This window comes from Oxyura jamaicensis, chromosome Z, assembly GCF_011077185.1.
Source record: "Oxyura jamaicensis isolate SHBP4307 breed ruddy duck chromosome Z, BPBGC_Ojam_1.0, whole genome shotgun sequence".
Taxonomy (NCBI): Eukaryota; Metazoa; Chordata; class Aves; order Anseriformes; family Anatidae; genus Oxyura; species Oxyura jamaicensis.
Genome location: NC_048926.1, coordinates 19,141,623 through 19,164,157, shown reverse-complemented (window position 1 = coordinate 19,164,157; position 22,535 = coordinate 19,141,623). Strand labels below are relative to the sequence as shown.

Genomic DNA, 22,535 nt, shown 5'->3' with positions numbered 1-22,535 from the left:
GAATTAGATGGTCTTTAAGGTTCCTTCCAACCCAAACCATTCTGTGATTCAATGATCTACCTGCATAGCAGCTTGGCCAGCAGTGACCTGCAGACATACTGGTCAAAGGGCAGACAGGCACAGCATTCACTGATAACCATTTCTTCAGGCAGCATCTGATGCCACTGGATCAGTCTGTGGTCACGGATAATAAGAGCTAAGGTTTCCTTTAATAAGGCTTATGTAACACTTTCTGGTCACATCTGAGTGAGATCCGGGTTTTTTGTCTCTGAGTCATGGTAGTAGGCAGTCCTGCTTGTTACTTTGACATAAATAAAGGTCACATCTGAGAGAAAAGAACACCTGAAGCTGCATGAGGAGTTTGGCAGGTTGGTGGTTGACCTGAGAGATCTGCATTTAAGTTCCACCAGCTAATGAAACACTGCCTCAGCCAGGTAATTTCCAGTGCTTTCTCATCTGTCGCCAAAATAGAAGCTCAGTCAATAAACAGCAGTAGCTGATTTTGGCATAGAGGTGCCAGAGCTTACTTGCAGCCAGGACAACAGGGTGAAGATGTGATAGCTGAGTAACAACCCTAGTTCTGTTGGCTGGTGATGCTTCACCCTGCATGCCTCTGTTAGTTATTGTGTCGATGTTGCCACTAGTTTCTATACCTCAAGGTCAGGTCAGCTTGTAATTAGCAAGCAACTAGCCTGAAGGGAAAAGATTACTGCAGTGGTTCAATAACAGAGATTCCTTTTGGCCAAATATTTTGTAGGAAAATCTTAATTTTGTGATTGTTACTTTTCTGTACAGGTATTGATTTTCACTAATTAAATTGGTATTTAAATTACTGACTAAGAGGTTTGTGGCAAATAGCTGTTAAGTCATAGCTATTTCTGTAACTGGCTCCCTGGGAGTCCTGAAAAGCAAGCTGTTCTGATCACACGATCCTGTTATATGTCCTGATTGGATAAGCAGCAGTCTGATGATCGGGTTTCAGTAGTACATGCTCGTGACTCTTACCCTGAAATCTCATTTCTTCAAATTATCTGCAATATCCTCATAAGGTGGGATGTACTGCAGAAATCACATTCACTAAAATACTGAGAGGATGCACATACACAAATTACAGCCTCTTGCCTAGTAGGCATGGCATCCTTGTTTAATGCAGAAAGGAGAAGACGCAGAGGCTTCTCCACTGAAGAACCTTCTGCCTTGCCAGCTCTCTTGGGACCACCTTGCTGAGTAGCAAGAGCTCACTCTCCAAGTCTGTTCAGCCTTTGGTTTCTCAACAAAGCTTGTCAGCATCATGGCTAATTGATGCAAATTGCGGTGTGGGTTTCATGCTATGGCTGCCCCTGTCTATGGGTTGGTATGAAGTTAAAGGTATGCTCATCAGATATTGTAACCCTAGTGTAAAATTAACTGTGCTATCAACACCCAGATGTGGCCTGCTGGGCATGCTTTCTCATCCACACTGATCACTTCATTTTGTGTTCATTTTCACCAACAACAACTTGAACTGTAAGGCAACGCAGAATCTGGTGATATCTTACAGCTTTAAAGCTCTTCAACTGATTAAACTAGATGTCTCAATACACATACAATGATAAATATAGTGTCTTTTCTTTCAGCAGTCCTGATATGGGAACATGAGAAATTGTTGGATGGATATTATGATTTCACATTTTTAATTATGATCTTCCAAAAATGCTGTTTGTTTTTTGTTGTTGTTACTTGTTTCTGTTTTTGTTTTTCATTTTAATCTTAATTTGAAAATAAAGATTGAAAAATAGGAATTTAAGTGAAGTACATTTTGGGGGGACAGGTAGATATAAAAATGAAATTTTATGGATATTTTCACTGTGACAAATTCCAGATGAATTTTGGGTTTATCGTGACAATATTTTTCCATCCTTACAACAAAAATTGTAGCTCCAGTAATTACCCTTCTACTTGGCACTCATTAATCACTAAGTATGACAGAAGCATACTGCTCTTACAGTCTATAAATCTTCTGATTTGTGAGAGGAGCTTGCAAAAAATAGTATCCTTTGAGGGAATAATTTGAAATGCATGCAGTTTAAATTTCTTTTCTGAAGACTCACAGTCTAGAATCAAGCTCAGCAATATTGCAATGTCATGATGTTTTACAGAGAAACCAATAGAAGATAAAAATTTGATATAAATAAATTCTGATATGAAAATCTGATGGAAAAAGTTAACAAAACCCTGTTTTGGGGAGAAGTGGACAGGACGAGACAGAGAAATAGCCTTATGTGTGGAATACACAATGAATAATGGAAAGTTGCAGGAATATGACTTAACTTTCAGAGAGCTACTGAAAGAATGGTTCAGGCTTTTTATAAGCCACTAACAAATAAGTCTCCTCGCCCAAGATAGCATGATTTCAGGCAGCAATATACAAGTATAAGGAAACCACAGGAGTGACACAGTGAGGAAGTGAGTTCTAGTGAGGAAAAGGTGTGGTTACTTCATGTGCAAGTACTAGAAAAAGTAGCAGAAGGAGGAGGTATCTTTTTCTATGCTTAAATACCAAATGTGACAGGTTGATGGTCATAATAGAGTCCTAGAATGCTTTGGGTTGGAAGGGATGCTAAAGATCATCTGATTCCAACCCACCCTGCCATGGGCAGAGACACCTTCCACTATATCTGTTTACTTCCCAAAGACTACAGAAAAAGATCATGCAATTCTCCTAAGACATGCATATCTGGAAAGAAGGAATGGTTAGTGCTCTGTGGCAGTGGGAATGAGGGTGTGATGGCTGAGCTGACATCACACAGGCAGGCATACCCCGGCTTGTGGTTCCAAATTAGGAGCTGGCTGTTAGGTTCCCAAGCCTATATCATCAGCAGCATGGGCTGCAGATCTCTGGGAATAGATACAGAAGGGGCAAGCAGTTTGTGCTGAAACCTGGTGTCCACCTCATTCATATTTCAGACCACAGACCAGCTCCAGTCAGGCTCCAAGAACTGGGGGTTCATCCATCAGTTTGGTTTTACCTGAAGCAAACCCAGTTAAGGGGCTGTGAGAGAGCCCTTTAATATCAACTTAAATAAGGCAAGTGGGAATAATTGGGATATTTATTTTTTTTTTTTCAGAAATGCCCTTCTAGTCCAACTAAAATATTGCCCTATATTCACCTTTCAACCCTAATTATCCTAGTGTGGTTTCCAAAACTGGATGTCCAGCAGCTTCTGTTCTTTCAGGAAGAAAAGCTCAGCCTTGGTGCCAATAGCTTTTGCCATGGCTCTGGACCCAAAACCCATGTACCAACAGCTAATGTCTTAAAAGAGGTGCCTCTGCTGATTTCAGAGCGAGTGATATTAATGTCTGCTTTCTGAGAACTCTGAGAGTGGAACTGACATAGATTCTTTATGGCAAACTAAATGGCCAGATATTCCAAAAACAATATACAAGAGTAAGTTATGCAGTGTGCTTTGCCTTAGATGTCCCAACTACCAAAAGTAAAATGTGCATGTAGCCGTGATGGTAACATTTTCCTCAGACCCATGTGTAACTTTGGGGATGCACCATGTCCCTGTAGAGGCTGGTTTCACAGCTAAGTGTACTCACACATCCCAGTGGCTGTTTGTTCCCCAGTGCTCAAACAGGTGTCCCAGAACAGGTATCTGATAGACTGGCACAGACATCTTTTGGGACACCATGCTCTGGGAGAATATATCCTCTGTTGCAGAAAGGCCATGGACAGAATGTCAGGACAGGAACATAATCTTCATTTACTAATCTGCTGCAGGAGGAGAGACGAGTGAGGAGCTGATAGTGACTCAGAGCTGGCCGTGCCCTCAGCACCAGTCCCATAGTGCCTGAACCCATGGCCAGAGCCCAGTGCTGGTCACAGCTTCCATCCACAGCCCTGCATGCAGCAACAAGACAAATCAGGTCCAGAGTCTTCTAGAGAGTTCAGCCAGGAACAGGGCTGCAACATGGGTCTAACACCAGAGACAGGGACAGGGCTGGGTAACACACACCCATGGCCCAGCTCTCTGCATCAGAAAATTATCAGTTGGAAAGTCCTACTGTCTGGAGGTACAGAGAATTTGCAGCATTCTCAGCTGTGGGAATAGATGCTGAAAACCTGCCAGCAAGGGTTTTATGTTGGAGGTAAGGGAATGTAGTAGGCCTGTACGATGTTAGTAGTACAAGAGAGGCACTTCTGTAGCCTTTTCAACATTCAGAGTATGTTGCTTGAGCACAAGATGGTGGTTTACTCAGTGGAATAAAGTTAAGGATCTATAGATTTTATTTCTTGCAGATCTGGCACTCGCTGCACGCAGCTACATTAAGTCCCTTAAATATCATTCTGCCACTTTTCAAAGTGAAGTTAGTAAATTTTGCCTCCCCCCTCCTCAGAACGTTGTAACCTTAATTAATGTTTCCTTAATGGTCTGAGAAAAACTTTTAGGTAAAAGACACTGTGAAACCACAAACTAATAGCATTCCCAAAGAGAGAGGCAAAAAGTTAGCTGAACTCATTTTTTAAGAAGTTGAAGATTTCTTTGCAACTATTCCAAATAAGTTAGCTAATTTTCCCTTCCATCAAAACAATATAACGTCAGAGGGATGGCATTTTTTAGCTGTTATAGACTAGCCAAGGTCACATTCCTCTGCAAGGCGATTGTCTTCCAATGCATACCATTCCTTGGGATAGATAAATAATGAGTTAATGTTTACAGGGAATACTGTCAACAGAAAATAATCTAAAAATATCACATTTTTGTATTGATTTCACTTCATTAAAAAAAAATAATAATAAAAAATATCAGGGTAGACAGTAAATTTGCTTAAGAGTTTAATGTACAGAACATATAAATCAGGAAACATTATCAATATAGTTATGGTAATATGACTATATTTTCTTTCAATGGCAAGGTGATTTTCCTTTAAAAGAAACACAGCCACAAAGCTTTCTTCACATTTAGAAAAGCAATAAAAGATACTCTACTCCCTTAAAGTGCATTTTTGCCAAAATCAGTGCAAGGCTTCTTACTTTGTTGTGACTAATGTCACAACCTGAGTCTTTCATGAGCAACAGATGTTGCTTTCATCTCTGAACTACACAGCCCGGGTACAAAACCAGGACTGACAAAGGTTGCAGACTTCCCATAGGAATACCCGTACACCCCACTTTGCCCTTCCTTTCTGTGTGGCTCATTAGACCTCACCGGAGTGTTGATCATTCCATGCTGACCCACTAAAGCCTACAGGTTGGTCATAAGGAATGCATTTAGCCCATGGTCTTGTCCAAAGGTGGTCAGCTCTAACACTGTAGCTGCATTTTGCTGAACTTGGTCCTCCAGATAACCCATGTAACTTCCAATTAACATGGTGTACAAGAGGAAACCTCACAGTTCACTTAAACATCTGTACCTTTACACTTACCTTTACAACAGCATATTAATTAGTTTTCATATATATATACTTAAATTAAGAAAAAGATCCCTTCTTCTGAAGGAAAGGGTATCCCTTTTCAGGCTGTTTGGTCAATTATTCAAACAGTGCTCACAGCATGACTCAGGCTTTGCACTTATCCAGAGACTACTGTTTGGGACTGCACTGAGAATGCACATTGCAACCCTTGCACTATCCCGTGCTCCTGGTATGTGCCTGGCACTTAGTCTTTCCACAGAGTCACTCCAGGAGGAAATATTTTCTGTATCAGCCATGTTCCCTTTGCTGGGAGCAAACCAAGCCCAACAGTCCAAACTTTGAGTCATTTACTGGTTTGCTTTGATCCACGACTGATGTTTATGCTTGTTAGTGGACAAGACAGAGAATCTCATCTACATATTTTAGGTTATCTTTCCCAAGCTTGGCAGTTCAAAGCAGCAGTTGTGTGTTAAATTTCAATGTGGAATACAACCTTGTAATAGATGTTGAAGAAATTAAATCTGAAATAAAATCCACCAATTTAGAAATCCTCCTTTTAATCTCTTTTCCTTTCTCTTCCTTTTCACATATTTATTCCTTTGTCATTTTACTTCTTTTTTCCCATTTCTCAGCGGCTCCTCTTCTTCACTGCCTTTGTTTTTTTCCAGTTTATCAATTTTTTCTCCAGGTGTGGCCTCATTGTTCTCCCATTACCCTCCTCCTTTCTTAATACTGACACTCTGTGTTAACATGAGTCCTGGTGCATGGCATGAACCCACTGCCTCTCTGTTCCCGAGTGCTGTTTTTCTGCTGAGTTTTTCTTAAAATCTCTTCATGCACAATGACTAAATCACTATTTTCTCCTGCCTTCTGAGCACTTCCTCCTTGCCCTGGGTTTATTTTTTCCTTCTTGCTAGCAGTCTCTCTCTCTGTGTTTCTCTCTCTCTCTCTCTCTCTTTTTTTTTTTTTTTAATCAGTTATACAACTCCTTCTCCACACACTTGGGGAAGCTCTGCAGTGATTTGCTCATTTTCATTTAAAACCACTTGCACATCTGATGCAATGCAGGCAGAGCTGCAACACAGCAGGCTGCATTAAAATTAACAATGCTGATAACCGCCAGATTAAGGGAGGAAAGGGACCAAAGGGCTTAATGTATCAGAGCTGGGGACATCCCCATTCTTTCAAGGAAGGTGGTGTATAAAGTACTGAGCAAACAAATAATTGAAAACATCCAGTACCTTTTCATCTTGGGCTGCCTCAGGCATGGGAGGAAAAATGGGTTAATGAGGGAAAGGCTTTTAGACTAATCCAAGGCAAAAATGGTTGTCCTTTCAAATACGATTACTAGGAAAGTCATTTGGAAGCCTGTGGGACAGAGCGGTGTGGAGTAAGCTGTCTCTCTGATACACATCAGAGAGACCTTCACACTGGCTGATTATAGTGAATACATAGTTGACATTAGCAGAGACAAAAAGCTACATGAGTGCCACGTTGCCTTCAACAGCTCCCTTCGTCCCTGAAAAATTTCACAGGGAACAAAAAAAAGCATTATTCTTTTTCTTCCAAAGAGCAGAGCAGGTAAAGACTCCTCTGGAATTCAATAGCATTTCACCTTATAGAAAGAACATGAAAACATCTCTGAGTCATGTGCAATCATTTTTACAGCTCCATGGTCATGCAGAGGGTATTTCAAATAAGGTTGGAACAACGGTGCTGGGACATTTGCAATGCCCACCCCACCCTGTGCATGTCTGTTTAGCACTGGGGAGAGAGCCCCTGAACTCTGGGGAGGAAGGGTCTGCACACTCAGGGCTGGTGCCTATCAGAGAGAAGCCAGCCATAACCTTTATATGCAGCACATTGTGCCAGGGTGTTAGAGCTCCTTCATAAACATTTTCAAAAGCTTTGCTTGCCATGCAGTATGGCACCAGCAACAACAGAGCGCAACCTTAATTTTGTGCTTTTCTCCAGTTGCAAAAGCAATTTGTTAGAGAAATATAAATTGAAAGTAGTCTTTCTGAGTGCAACATGCATGTTTAACCTCTTGTAAATGACCACTAGTCTTTGTTTTTTAATTTTGTACCAATCAATGTTTGCACTCCTTATTCCACACTCATTCAGCCTTTGCTCCTAGCACGTTAACTAGAAGTCAATGGGAATCTTCTAAGTACAAAAGGAAAGCCTTTGTAAATAATAATAATAATAATAAAATAAATTGGCTTGGCTCACAGAAGCCCAGAGTATTGTGTTACAGTAAGTCTGTGGAGCTGGACAACAATATCCAAGCAGTTGAAGACTGCTAAATGTATTAGGAAGATCAATCAGAGTAACATATGGGATATGTTACTTTGATAAAGACTGAGACTTCAACAAAGCAGAAATGATTAATTACCCCAAGTAGGAGAAGCAAGAAGATTACTTGACTTACAAGCATGGAAGCTGATGTGTGCTTTGGGAACACAGGGTGCTTGAGCATTTGGCTTGTTTTGCAAGTTACTGGGTATGTTGATCTTCTCTGATTCTCTCCTGAATAGGCCTGTCTTTCTGTTCAAAATACGAGAGAGCCTGTAAAGACTTCTTTATCAGAGCACAAACACTCTAAAGGCAATTAGTTTCCAGGTGAGCTTGCAATTTTCTTTTCAAGTTTGCATATGTCTTTCTCCTCATCTTAAAGGAAAAGAAAATCAGAAAGCAAACATTATTAATATAGCATCTCAGAAATAACCTACACACAAAAACATCCTGAGAGCTCTCACCTGGTAGTAAGAGTACTAGGAAATAAAGGAAAGGAATATTGCATGCACTGACCATTATGCACTTAACTACATCATCCCTCTCCTATCTACAACTTAAAACAACAGTATTCATCCTTTAGCCTCAAGGCACAAATTCTTAAAGCCCCTGTGCAAGAGTACATGATGACACACATGAGTGGAGGTTCCCTTAGAAACACAAACAAACAAGCTTCAAGCTTTCAGGCTTTTTTTTTTTTTTTTTTCCATCTGCTGGACCAGCCCCACCCTCTATATGCCCATGAACAGAGCTAGTGGTGGATTACAGGATCCATGTTTTTGCTTTGGGTGATCCCTCTAGCAGCAGCCATTCATTTTGCAAATGTTTTTAAATGGTGGTTTCAGAGTAAAGCAACTTTTCAGTGAATTGGAATTTTTATTTTTGTTCTAATTAAAGGAACCAGGAATTTGTTGGAGTTTTTTAGTTAGTGTTATTTCCAGTGATATCTAGGAGAGAAACCATGAATCATGATTTGCTTTCCTCTATTTTTGCTTCTTTTTCAATTTATTTTCCCAATGACTTAAGTCACTTCTTACTAGGTGCCACATTATATGAGCCTAAGAGCTTTCTCCTCTTGATTTAAGTTTCAAGAGTTTACTTAAAATTTCATCAGATGCAGAAAACCATATGATGTAAAGCAGAAACTAGAAACGCTAGAAACCTTTGAGAAACATGAAGACTGTGGTTTTAGGCAGAGGATGAACTAAACGTCTTAGATAGAATAACACCCAGCGTCATCCTTCTACCATCTGTAATGTGAAACAGAAGAGTAAAATTAAAACTAAGCCTGTTGAGTGGACAGACACCTAATCTATGGTTGAGTGAGATACCTAGGCTATTACCAGCACTCTCAGATTTGTCTTTTTTCTTCCTTTTACAAATTATGATCATTGCTCCTGAACATGTCTTTTATTGTAATCCCCTCTCTTCTCTGTCCTCTGAAGTCTCTGAGTTCTGAAGTCTTTTGTGGAGGTCCCAGGCTGGATATGATATCAGCCTTGCTACTCAGGGAAAAGCAAAGACAAAAAATAATAATAATAATAATAATAATAATAAAAGTGGGGCAGGGCTAGACAGTTGAAAAAACACTGACTTCTTGGACATGCCCCTCTTATCCTACACATTTTGGAATTCACTTTCACTTTTAAAACACTTATTATATCAATAATGTCTGAAAAAGTAGGTAAGAAATGGATGCTCTGTGAGTCTTTTGGAATTAGTGGTTGTCGTTGGAGCTGTCTTATGAATGCTTATCTTGAAGGAAGAGATTGTTAGGTATACTGCAACTTGAAGTTTCTTGGCATACTTGTTCAAAATGTACAAGCAATATGCAGAGCACCAAGGTTGTAATCACCACCTGACATGGCACACCATGTCCTTTGGACTGAATTCCATTGATTCCAGGCTCATTCAAATGAGATTAAATAGAGAAAAGGCTTCAGGCTCAATTTTTCCTCATGCCATCCCTATCCTTTTATAGTAATTTCTAAGAACACGCTGTAAGTTATTACCGGTCTTTCTGCTTTGTGACTCATACTTGACTAGCCTGGATATAGGTGTTTATTGTTTCTGCCAACAATGTATGGTACAAGTGCATAATCCAGACCCTCATGTGTTACTGATTTCACCTAAAAATTATTGTCTTTTGTGCATGGTAGTTGCAGACAATATATTATAGAGAAATTAAGCCAATCTCAGTCTGTGGTTTCAAGCAGTTTAACTTTAGGGAAATGTGGATCTAGGAAAGGCATACTTCCATTAGCATTGTTAAATTAGTTTTTGTTTTTTTCTTTTTCTTTTTAATAAAACATTTCAATGTTCCTATTTAATTAAAAAAAAAGAAGTCACCTATACCAGCATGAAACAAGTTTATGTCATGAAAGATCTCAACAAACAGTTTAAAGTTGAAGGGCTGATACTTGTTCTGTCTTGTCTTGACAGTTACTGCACAGCATAATCCAGCTCTGCCAATCAGATCTGAACAAAGGAAACAGCAGTTGTCTGACTGTGAATCACTTCTCACCTCAATTAATATAAATATTGAGTTTGCACAAGCAGACTTGACAATTTGAGACATGCCCCAATTTTCTGTGTAACCAGCACTTAATGACTGATACCCAATACTTGGACCTGGTGTTGAGAGTGAAGTCAACGGTTTAGCACTTTGTTTTGTGAAAGTGAGTGGAGGCTCAGCAGAAGGTTTTCATGTGTTTTGTAGAAGTTTTGGAAATAACTTATATCTTTAGATGAAAAGGTTCCCATTGGTTTTAATAGCTCTCGGATACATTCCTTAACATTTCTGAAGTGAATTCTCATTCCTTTAGCTCCATTTCATTCACATTCGCTTCCTGCAAATGTTTGAATGAATTCATTGACTCAAGGAAACGTTCCCTGGAACAAAGGATGCTTAGGCTAGATCTACAGATATTTACAGAGAAAAGCCAAATCTGAGCACACTGTCCTATGTGTTTGTATCAGCAGGGTATGTTTTAAAGTTATATTTTTTCAACAAAGAGAATCACAGAATCATAGAATTATTTAGGTTGGAAAAGACTTCTAAGACCACCTGGTCCAACCTTTAGCCTAGTACTGCCAAGTCCAACATTAAAACATGTCACTAAGCACCACATCTACCTGTTTGTGAAGACCTCCAGGGAGATGGTCTCAACTACTTCCCTTAACTACTTCCCTGGGCCACCTGTTCCAATATCTCATGACCTTTCAGTGAAGAATTATTTCCTAATAACCAGTCTAAACATCCCCTGGTGTGATTTAAGGCCATTACCTCTTGTCTTATCAGTTGGTGCTTGGGAAAAGAAACCGATCCCTACCTCACTATACCCTCCTTTAAGATAATTGTAGAGGATGATAAGTTCTCCCTTGAGCCTCCATTTCCCCAGGCTAAACAACCCAAGCTCCCTCAGCCACTCCTTATAATTTTTTTTTTTTTCTGGTCCCCTCACCAGCTTCATTGCCCTTCTTTGGACATGCTCCAGCACCTCAATGCCCTTCTTGTAGTGAGGGGCCCAAAACTGAGAACAGCATTCAAGAGCCAAGTACAGGGGGACAATCAATTCTCTAGTGCTGCTGGCCACACTATTTCTGATCCAAGCCAGAATGCTGTTGGCCTTCTTGGCCACCTGGGCACACTGCTGGCTCATATTCAGCTGGCTGTTGACCAATACCCCCAGGTCCCTTTCTGCTGGGCAGCTTTCCAGCCACTCTTCCCCCAGCCTGTAGTATTTCATGAGGTTGTTGTGCCCCAATTGCAGAAGGAACTTACAATCTTATTAGTACATCCAACAATATATCTGATTTTATTTAACATGTTTGCAAATAATTTGCAGTTCAAGAACTGGTCAATTTAGATGAGGAACTGAGGACCACACTCAAAAAAAAAACAACCTGACAAAACACTTTCCAAACAAAGTGTTTGCTCAACTCTGTCTCCAGATAATTAGCTCAAATCTGGCAAGAGCTGATCCTAGATATTGAAAGGCACAATTTTCTAATAGCATCTTACCAGACCCTCTAAGATGCTGTGGTGGTCTTATTTCATTTCCTAGACAACTGACAAATGTCAGCAGGAAAATTACTTTCAGCATTAGCCCTAGTTAGTAACCTCACCTTCTGTCCAGGGTCTTAATCAGCAAAGACTAAAGTGCCTCATGATCCTTATTAAAGGGGTTCTTCTGGGCTAAGATGTGTTGACAAGAACATGAAGGAAAGCTTTTAGGTTGGATATTGAATCTACAAGAGAAACACAGCTTCTGAGTGAAACAGACTGGTTAGCACTGCTGTATTTTCCTGCAAATTTCCTGAAATACATACACAGAGAACTTCAATATATTCTGTTTCACATTTACCTTTCTAATCAGCACTGAGAAATTTAGTTGGTCAGTCTGACTTCCAGCAATCCCAAATGTCCGCAGTTCTTGATCCCTTCACAGGAGCAAAGAACAGTCAACAAGTCTGGAAAATGGACCACTTAATTATGGGTATAAGCAAACATTCACATTTGCGTTTGAGTTGGTTTGATATAAAATACTAGGGGAAAACTCTAATTCATACCATTACTTGAAACCAGAACAAATGGATATGTATGTGTGCATGTCTGAAACAAAGAGAAGGAGAGGGAGAGACCATTTATGTGATAGAGAGCGTTACAGTAAAAAAATTATCTATATTGCATATTTTGCTTATGCACTCCATTTCATGGTCACAGTATCTACAGGTGTAAGTGGTCTCTTCATATAGTAATATGCCACACACCAACCTATGTTGCTTGTTGCTTGGCTTTATGCATCTGTGTTTATTCAAGGCTGGTGGTAGATATGAAATACAGGAGTCTTTGTAGAAATGGAAAATGTTTTACTGTGATGAGCTACAAGAGGTTTATTCAGCTTATTGATCAGAAGGCCATGTGGTGGTAAACCAACCTTCTCTAAGTCTATAAATATAAATAACATATGCTGGCAGAAACAACTTTAATGAGATTGAGTAGGGGCCAGATGAAGTTGGATACATAGGAATAAACTGTAGGTTTCTGGCAATGAATAAGCTGTAGAGTTCTGGCAATGAAGATAATTAGCCTTTGGAGCAGCACAGAAAGCAATGTAGTGGAATCTTTTTTCACTAGAGAAAGAAACAAAGGCTTTTTAGAACTAGATTGGACATCTGTATAATATGTGTGTTTAGATCAATCAGAAATTATGGGGTTCAATGAGACGCCCAAGGAGAAACATTCTTTAGCCTGTGCTATGTATGAGGGCCAAGCGAAGGGTCACCACATGCTTTCCAGAATATTACAGACTTGTGATATTTTGCCATGATTCTCATAGTACCAAATATTTTACATGCAAAGTCAAGGCCTGGAGGCAAAGAGCTGTGTTACAGGCCCAACTTACTTTATTCTGTTTCTTGTTAAATGTCTGCTCTTTGCCTTCACTCTTAGAACCACCAAATTCCAGAAATGGGGAACTGGAAGACACATTGGCAGGTTATTCCCACAGGGCAGGGGAGCAGGGCTGCACACAGCCTGCATGATGCATGCCAGATGTTTGCCTCATCTGTGCTTAAAAACCTCCTGTAAAGGAGATCTTGTTTCTGAAAAGCCTGTTTCAATGCTACACTGTGTTTGTAATCAGATTTTTTGCTAAGACTTAATCTAAATCTAAGTGGTGAATTAGCCAATTACTTTGTGTCCTGCCCTCTGCAGAGAAGGGAAAATTGATTTCTGCCTTCTTAAAACAATTTTTATGCATTTGCAGAAGTGTTATCATCTTCTTTTTGTCTCTACTTCCTAGACTAAACAGTCCTAGTTCTCTTAACCTTTCTCAGAGGTTCATGTTTTCTAAACCTCTTATCATTTTGATGCAGCTCGCTAGCTCTCTTTTCAGCTTGTCTGCAGTTATCTTAAAATGCAGCACCCAAAACTGGACACACTACTTCAGTCGAGGTTGTACCAGTGCCAAGTAGAGCAGAATAATTATCTCTCTTGTCTTATACCCAGCATTCCTGCTAACACGTCTTGGAGTGACATTTGTCTCTCTCTCCCTCTCTGTTTTTTTTTTTTTTTTTTTTTTTTTTTTTTTGCAAAAGCATCACATTGTTGTGAAAAGAGGCTTGAAAATGTGACCCGAGTGCTGGGTGAAGTTTCCAAATCCAAAAGGCACATGAAAAGAAGGGGGAGAAGGTTACTTTTCAGTCACTTGCACAAAATGGGGGCCTGGCTCAATATATTTAAATGTCTTGTGTTGGCAGTTCTGACTTAAAATCAATGAATGTCTACAGCCAAGCTTCATTTAATTTGTACCAATGAGTGGGAAAACCCTGGCAAACTGCATATTTTTGCAAAGTGAGACATAAAAGAGCAAACACAGGAAAAGGTAACGAATCACAGAACACATTTTGATCATTTATGTGCAAAATTATATTAATTCTGTAAAGCACTTAAAGTGCAAAAAACCTGTACCAAGGAAACCCTGCTTGCAATGCTGAGAATCCAGCGGAACCTTTCAGGACTGCGTGGGGAGCACGATGTGTAACTTACGCAGACTGCCAGTTAATGCTGTGCAAATTAGAGAGGTTTTAATGTAACTGTCCTTGTAGGTTTACCAGCTGCTTTTTAATCTGTGGCCCTGTTAGCCATGCTTTTCAGCAAACTGTGTGTTGTTGTTTGTTTGTTTGTTTGTTTTGAATTTCCCAGGCCTAAGCATCATGCTCAATTACATCAGTCACCTCATGTATTCCTGTAACTGATTTTAACACATTCTAGCAATGGCTTGTCACCTTGGCAAAATCAGAAAGGGAGAATATAGGATGCTAAATACAGCCAGGAGGGTAAAGAGACTGCCAGTTTTTTACAGGCTATTTAAAAATACTTCTCTGCATTTGATGATTTATCATGGAATTCCATGAAACCCACTTTATTTCCGTAATAAAAAAAAAACAAGCAAAAAGGCCCTCCTCAGCTCCTCTTCCCAGGACCCCACCAGTCTAGGAAAATCTCTCCTTTCAGCCACTTACTTGTTTAAATTGTAAGTCTGACTGATTTTACAAGGGATAAAAAGTGAGTGTGTCATTGTTTCAGAACCTTTGTCAGGAGTTTGGCCAGGACTGTCATGGATAATTTGCATGTGTGCTTGATGAGAGACCTCATGAGTGTTACGGTACAGAGGCTGTATAGGATGTCTGGAGTGTCTAATGATCCACAGTCAAGAGAGAGGGTATGTTTTGGGAAGAGAAGCATGGCCACAAACATGCAACATGATATAATTGCTTGAGAAGCAAGTCACTCTCTTTCAGGGGAAGTGAAAAAGACAAATAAGGTCCACACATACACTCCTCTCTCCTGAGGCTGGAGAGCTGTTATTCATACCAAACTGCTATCTCAGGGCTGTGCAGCCAAGGCAGACCCCTAGAGCTGGATCCTGAAAGATGAACACCAAAAGGCACTCCTTCTCACAGAGCAAAGGCACCCTGAATAAAGGTTCGGGAAAAGGAGGTGCATAATTTACAGCTGAGGATGTTGGTTATGCTGAAATGGCATGCACTCTCACACATCACTCAGTTCATGCATGTCAGCCCATTCCCAATGGACCTGACTGGGAGCCACTAGGTAAAACCAAAGTTTTCTTCCACCTGTGTATGTGCAAACTGTCCTGAGAAATGACACACTTTACAGATAATCGCCCACTGGTTCACTTAGGCTTCTCCCTGAACACATGTGCATGATCATCCCTCCATGGTCAGAGCAAAGGAACAGGAATTAAAATAGCAGCCCTTACAACTGGCTGATATAAATGTGCAGTCTTGTTCTCTTTTGGCTCTAAAGTACAAAATACTTGATGTGGGGGAACCTAAGGCAGATCACTGGGATATGTTAGTAATTTTATTACAGCTGAAGAAACATGTAGGAAGATGGAGCTGTCTTAAATGAATTCATCTCTTTCACATGGAAATTTTATGGGGGTTAAAGATTCAGGCTTCAACCTTCCCAACTATGCAGTAATAAGAGGGCAGGGAAAAGACTTCCTCCCTTTTCCCTCCTTCCCCCTCGCGCGGGGGGGGCCCCCCCCCCCCCCGCGGGGGTTTTAATACTAATAAAAGGGTTTTCTTCTTCTTAGGCATTTTTACCTTTTGTGTTCTATTGTTTCAAACTAGAAATGCATTCAGCATAAACTTAATGAGTCATCACATACCTACCCTCCACCTCACCCTGCAAAGTAATGTAATCTCAGAAGAAATTTGCTATATGTTCAAAGATGAAACAATGTGGATGTTTTCAGAGCCAAGGTAAATTTGCACTACAGAATATCTTGCGTTGGAAGGTTAATTTTATCTTTAACCAAAGTCTGGGTGACTTTCTGCACATGTTTTTCAACAGCTGTGATGTGTTCATTTGGGCAATGAGAAGCCACAGTATAGGATCAGGCAGTCCATGACAGTTTAGCTGTTAGCATGTCTCCTGCCATTCATTCGACCCACACCAGATAAATTGGGTGATTTTCAGAGTCCATGTAACAGATCCACACTGAGTTCTGCCAAAATAAGCCTTGAACTCAGCAAAGATTTACTGGGGTCAGACATGCTAATGCTGTGTTTGCATTAGTTAAACTGCATCACAGAAGGAGGAGAGGATGGCTTTCTCCTGAGAAATGCCCTGGAGAGGCTACATGGGAATCTTTCACCCTTCCAGATAGACAAGAAGAAGGGTGAAAGTGGCAAAACTTCCATAATGGGAAAACATCCATCTTTTTTCTCTTTTAAGTGAGCCCATTTTAGGAGACAGGATTTTGAACCTGAATTTCCACTGCTTAGTGAATGTGCTACCCAATAGCAACATATTCATTTCGCCATTTAAAGTTATAACGCAGATCTGGGATCATTTCCAAGGTTCCTAGTTATGAATAGCACATGCAGGTTGAACACTGACCACTGGCTGGTCAGAAAATGTGACTTGCATCTGGTACCTCAGATGAATTTTGCCCTCACAAGTTGGTGTTTCTGACTTGTGGCAATGCTTCTCAGTACTGAATGCCAATGATGGGCACCATGACTCAGAATGGATGGTAGAGGGATGTTACTTGCATCTTGTGTGCTCACCTCTATTGCAGGGAAAACAGTTTAAACCTCTCCAGCTGGACACCTGAGGAGGACATATCAGTGGCTGGTTGTGATCAAATATTTTGTCCTTTCTATTTAATACACAATTTAATTTACAAACCGTGAGTACCAAATACCTCTACTGGTGGTAGCAACCAATACCATCGCTGCAGTGGTAGCTTTCAGCTCTGTGCCAAGCCATGGACAGTCTTACCAAGATTTGAAGATCTGGGTTTGGGAATCCTTGACACATGGTCTTATTAGAGACCTCAGGATCTCTTCTGAATTCTTATCACCTCAGACACATTCCTCCATTGGAAAATAACTCAGACACTTCAATGCTCTGTCTCAGTTTGCCCCATCATAACCAGAAGGGTAATATATTGTGAAACCTCAGAGAGACTAGGATACATCTGCACACCATACTGAGGGTGTGCATCCTACTTGCACCCCGTCCTGACTTGTTTGTCACTCCTGATGCTTTTTGGCTGGCAGCAGCCTGAGTCAGGACTGTCATTTTCCATGAAGCACCTCATAAGGCTGGGCCCTGCCCTAGGCTCTTGGTTCTCCACCAGCACAAATTTTAACAGCAGTAAATGCTGAGAGGATTAGGTGGAAGCCTGCTCAAATCTTTTAGAGGATGGTATGTGTTTTTTTTTTTTTAGACGTAACAGTGTAAATACCAGAAAATCCAAGACAGCCATGTTTTACACTCACATAGAATGTATACAAAGGGTTCTCTGAGGTGCAACGCAGGAGGAAAGCCTGGCCTGATGTCTGCTCGCTGCCATCAGTTCTGTGTGGCAGGGGTCAGCCTTAACAATCTGGGTACGAGAAAGCAAGGTTAACTCAAGGGGAGGAGAAGTGTTGCAGGCAGAGTGTGATGGAAAGCAGGCGAGAGAACTGAGGCATTAACTCTTGCAGCCAGAGTTTCCTGGTGGGACCCCTGAGCACTGCCCTCAAGCACAAGGCCTGACATTTCGCCTGCGTTATTTGAGGAGGAAGAAGGGCAGGAGAAATGTTTTCTCAAGGGAAAAAAAAAAAAAAAAAAAAAAAAAAAGAACACAACCTCACCCTGCTAAAGCTTTCCGTTGCCGGGGAACTTGAGGGAAAACTCAGGAAAACTCCTTTTTATGTTCTTTATGATGTTTACTCTGTCGCATGCTGCCAAGGCAGGGAGGGAGAACAGCTGGGGCAAAAGGAGCACGCACAGCAGGATGGCACAAATGGCATGCTGATCCGTGCCCTCTGCCCAGGGCCACGAGGAAAGCCCAGACCAGGCAAGGACACCACAGGCCCTGGCTCTCCCTTTTTGCCCGTCCTCTGGGCCCGGTGGCTGCGACGGGAAGGCCACAGCGGATGTGTGATGAAAGGGCTGCTGCAGCTTATCTCCCCGCACAGGGGCCTGCTCCGAGGGCGGTGCGGCCCACTGCGCCGGCTTTGTTGGCTGGTGCTGTCGGCGTGGCCGTGTGATTCATGCAGGGCCCGTGCGATGCTTGCCAAGGAAAGCTTCCCCCTTCCCCTCCCCAGCCAGGAATCAACGCGGCAGAGGGCCACCGAGGTCACAAGATCTGCCTGTTATTGCGTTTTACAGGAAGGAAGATACGCTGCCTTCAGATCAGTTTATCAGCTGACTTCCCTGTGAAGAAGACAGGGGCTGTTTTCCTGTTCATCGCCACCCCCGTAATTCCCAAACGAGCGCGCTCTGTTCGCATCTCCTGCCGGTTCAGCTGCACACGCTTCTGAAACAGCCCAGTATTAAGCAAACAAATAAAAAAGCCATTGTGCGGCCGCGCAGAGCCGACGTCTCTTATCAAACTGCCCTGCACAAGGGGATAAATCTCTTCCTTGGGGCTGCCTGTCGTCTCGCTGCCTGCTGGTGTCAATGCACAATTAAACCCGTTGTGACGAGATAGACGCGGCTGGTGAGTGCGGGGCGAGCTGCTCGCAGGGGCGAGCTGCCCTCGCTGCTCTCAAGGTGCCTTCCTATCCGCTTTGAAAATCCACAAGTATTGCAGTGTGTTGTGTTTGGGGGCTGTCTTTTAAAACCCAGCATCTCGGCAGATTACTTTTAAGCATCTACCCTTTCCCTGTGCAAGGATAAAACACTGTGCAGAGCTGGCTCCCTCCCCGCAGCCTCCTCCCTGAGGTCCCTCTGTTCGTAAGGTTTTCATCTGGGGACGGGTTGCCTGTTTCCTCTCTTTACTCGCTGTGACAAATGCATTTCTGTGACCAGGAAACTGCAGATGTTGCAGATCCACCAAGGCATAGTTTATTAGCTAATGATTCTTAATCTCGGAAGAATTACACGTATTGAATAATGCCATTCATTGATAAACTGTTGAAGGAAATCATCCTGATTTGAATACAGCGGCAGCTTTAACTGATTATACTCTCTTTATGTATCTGTAAAGCTAAAACAACCCTTCAGTGCTCCTAGCATCTTAACAAGTTTGATTAACCTAGCAAGAAACAGTATTTGCCAGAAAAAAATTGCTGTTTTTACCCTCTTTGCTGGGCTGCACACCTGCGCTGCACAGGAAAACAGCCACTGATCTTTGACCTCTTCACTAATTTTTGTGGTATTCATCTGGTTAGACTTTTCACCCATTTTTGCATTGCATTGCATTTCCTCCATCTACACAGAAAACCTTTGGCCTCTAGTGCTCAGGGTCTGCTGAATCCTGCAGTAACCCAGAAGGAGGAAGGGGCTGAAAACTGGCTGAAAACTGAGTCCGTGCAGACCCCATCCCATGTGCAGTCCACTAAGAATTTCGTTTTGGAGGCGGGATCAGGACTCATCACTATTCAAGGCATTTACATTAACTTTCCTACTTTTTCAGTTGGTGTCTGTCCATGAATATTTCATGTCCAGATCTTAATGCCCACACCCACATCCAATCCTGCAGATTACAGTTATGCAAGGTGAAGAAGTAAGCTTCAGTGCATTATTATACAGTGAGTATTTTTACGTATTTTGATTGCCCTTCATCTAAAATAAAATATATATATTTGGAAGGATTGCAGATATCCACCACATTTATTCTCAGACAGTGTTGTCTTATTTATTGAATTCTGGCAGCTGAATCTGTACTAGATCTGGATATATCCCACACTACCTGAGAAGCTAAACTAAGATGATTTTTGAGAAAGGTTTATAAAAACTCTTCTTGAATATCAGAGCCTAAAAAAAGCCCAAAATGAAGATGGTATTTTTAATAGAATGAGTAAATTATTTTTTTGGAGTTCCAAAAAAAAAAAAAAAAAAAAGACTTGTACTGTTCTGTTTATTCTGGATGATTTAAAAAAGCCCTAGTCATATTGAATTTAAATTGGAGTATCTAAGAGAGAATTATAACAAAGCTGAAATGGGAGGAAAAGAAGATGCAGAATCCTTCCAAGCTTCGTTGTCATACAAATGGGTTTTGGTTTGAACTCTTTAATTTGCCACTTGCCAGCCCTACATCTAAGAAGCAACCTTGTTTGGATTTCCACAAAGAATCTCATTCTTTTTCAATAAAAAGACCTGGCAATAATTCTGTTGGCACTAGATGAAGAGCCTGCTTATTCCACTGGTGATGGTTTCTTTTGTTATCTATTTTAATGAAAACTTCATTTAAAAAAAAAAAAAAAAAGACACTGAAAGTTTATGGATAAAGATTATGTACATTTGTTCCAGTCATATGCCAAGAAGTTACTTGTTATTGAAGACATCACACCAGGGAGAAATGGGGTTAATAATAACACTTTTTGCAACCAGCAGTTTTTATTCAAAAGCATGAACAAATGAAGCAAACTACAGGGCCTGAAGCAGGCATGTGGGCAATTCAACAGGGTTGACTTTACAGTCGTTCTTTGCAGCTATATGTTACTTACAATCTTTCGGGAAAGTTCTGTGAACTTTAAGAGGGTTTCATGCGTTCTTTAAAGTCAAGAAAGTCTGAAAGATCTGAGTACAGGGATTTGTACTGGGATTTCCCAATTCACTCCATATAAAGCAGAGATCTGGTTCTGTACTTAACTCCACGTAAGTGTCTTCAAGACTGCAATAGGAATACAGATACATTTTTCTGTCAGTAGCACTGGTCAAAATGTTTTGCATTTTGCAGCTTTTTGACAGAACATGTTACCAGTTTTTTTCCACCACGCCTGCCATTTGCCAGGCTCTGTGGTGTCACTGGTTTCTAATACACAGCTCTAAATTCTAGGCTTTCAACAGGGCACACACAGTACGATGACAAACCAAGTATCTGTTCACAGCAAAGGTTATCAGCCAAATGCTTTCCTCAGTCTTCAGCTCACAACACACCACCTTCACGCTCCGAAAGGCACTGGTGGATAGACTGACCTCGCTGGGATTTAGGGTGACCTGTCAGCAAGTGAGCTTGGGAGGGAGGGCATGCCAACAAGATGAGGATTTGGCTGCTGCCGAGGACCACAGCAGGAGAAGGCTGATGGGAAGCACCAGCTCCATCCTGGTGACCACAGCTCCAGCATGCGCTGCACAGCTGCTGCTGGCCCAAGTCTCATGCAATGGCAGCCATGGTCGCACACACTGTGCAGCACACTTGTCTATAAACAGCCTTTTGATTTTAACTCTTGTAACAGCTGGACGTAATGGTGTAATGTTAGGATCTTTTCAAGTTTTTCTCTTTAGAAGAATAAACTCCACATTTTCCTGCTATATAATATTACACTAAAGCCCTTTCTGGTGGGGCTTCACAGAGGCTGGCTGAACATCCCCTGAAATTAATTTGGCTTCATGTTTGAAATTTGCACAATTTTCCTTTTATGGCAGTTCTGTAAGTCCCACAAATCAGAGTTAAATGTAGTTTCTCTCCACAGCCTTCCCCTCCCTTGTGTCTCACTGCTCCTCCTCTATGCTCTCTCAGCCTCTGCAGAAGCAAAAACTAGGAAAACATCTCAAGCATGTAGTTCTTTTTTATTATTATTTAGTCATTATATTTTCTGTAGGGAGATAAATAAATAAAATACAATCACCGTATTTTGTCACTAATAAACATAGTCTAGTGGTTTGGGTAAATCTTAAACTAAATGAATACCTGACATGCCCCACATCAAAACATGAGCAAATTCATATTGAACTGAATGTAAAAATCTCATAATACATTTTGCTAAAATTATGTAAAACAGTGGTGAATTAGGTTGATATTAGCTGCATACAGTGAAGTGAAAAACTGCTTGCCAGGCAGCTGAGAGCTCAATGGATCATCAAATCCCAGGAGGTCTCATTTTCAAGACCTTTTTCAGTCAGAAGTCTCAGATCCTTTGTTGCAGACACGCATTCAAGGTCCAACAGTGCTATTAACCACTGTGTATTTTTCAGTCTTTTTGATTTGTACACACTTAATTTTTTTCCAGAGAGGTAAAACCAAATATGGTTTCCTATACATCATAAATGAACACACTTCTCTTAGCTGCTTAAAAACAAAACAAAAAACAAACAAACAAACAAAAACCACTAGTCTGAATGTCTGCTCAGAAAAAAAAAAAAAAAATGAGATTATCCCCCATTACATGCATTTACATCATGCTCCTAGCACAGATAATTCTCAGCAATATTAGGCAGTAAATACTGAGATACTTTCTGATTTAGAGCTCAAATATGTCCTCTGAGCAACCTCACCGTCTCCAGACAAGTTCTTCAGTTCTCCACAAACAGATCTAGATGTGACTTGGTATGTTGTTCATGGGATGAATGTGTTGTTTCATTA

At 41.1% G+C, this 22,535-nt stretch overlaps 2 long non-coding RNA genes across 4 annotated transcripts in view; both read right to left on the bottom strand.

Moving 5' to 3' along the window:
- The window catches only part of LOC118156615, a 37,822-nt gene extending 29,333 nt beyond the window's left edge, over positions 1-8,489 (bottom strand). Inside the window, exons 1-3 of one of the 2 annotated variants that reach the window (XR_004746339.1) lie at positions 8,157-8,476; positions 7,829-8,067; positions 5,978-7,012 (exon numbers count right to left, since the gene is read on the bottom strand). This is a non-coding gene — a long non-coding RNA (uncharacterized LOC118156615). Of the gene's footprint in view, positions 1-5,977; positions 7,013-7,828; positions 8,068-8,156 lie in introns of those variants that run through there. The other variant, XR_004746340.1, reaches the window with a different exon arrangement.
- Positions 8,490-10,052: 1,563 nt separating this feature from the next.
- Positions 10,053-22,535, bottom strand: part of LOC118156616 — a 37,349-nt gene continuing 24,866 nt past the window's right edge. The window contains exons 1-3 of one of the 2 annotated variants that reach the window (XR_004746341.1): positions 17,875-18,777; positions 12,060-12,165; positions 10,053-10,170 (exon numbers count right to left, since the gene is read on the bottom strand). This is a non-coding gene — a long non-coding RNA (uncharacterized LOC118156616). Of the gene's footprint in view, positions 10,171-12,059; positions 12,166-17,874; positions 18,778-22,535 lie in introns of those variants that run through there. The other variant, XR_004746342.1, reaches the window with a different exon arrangement.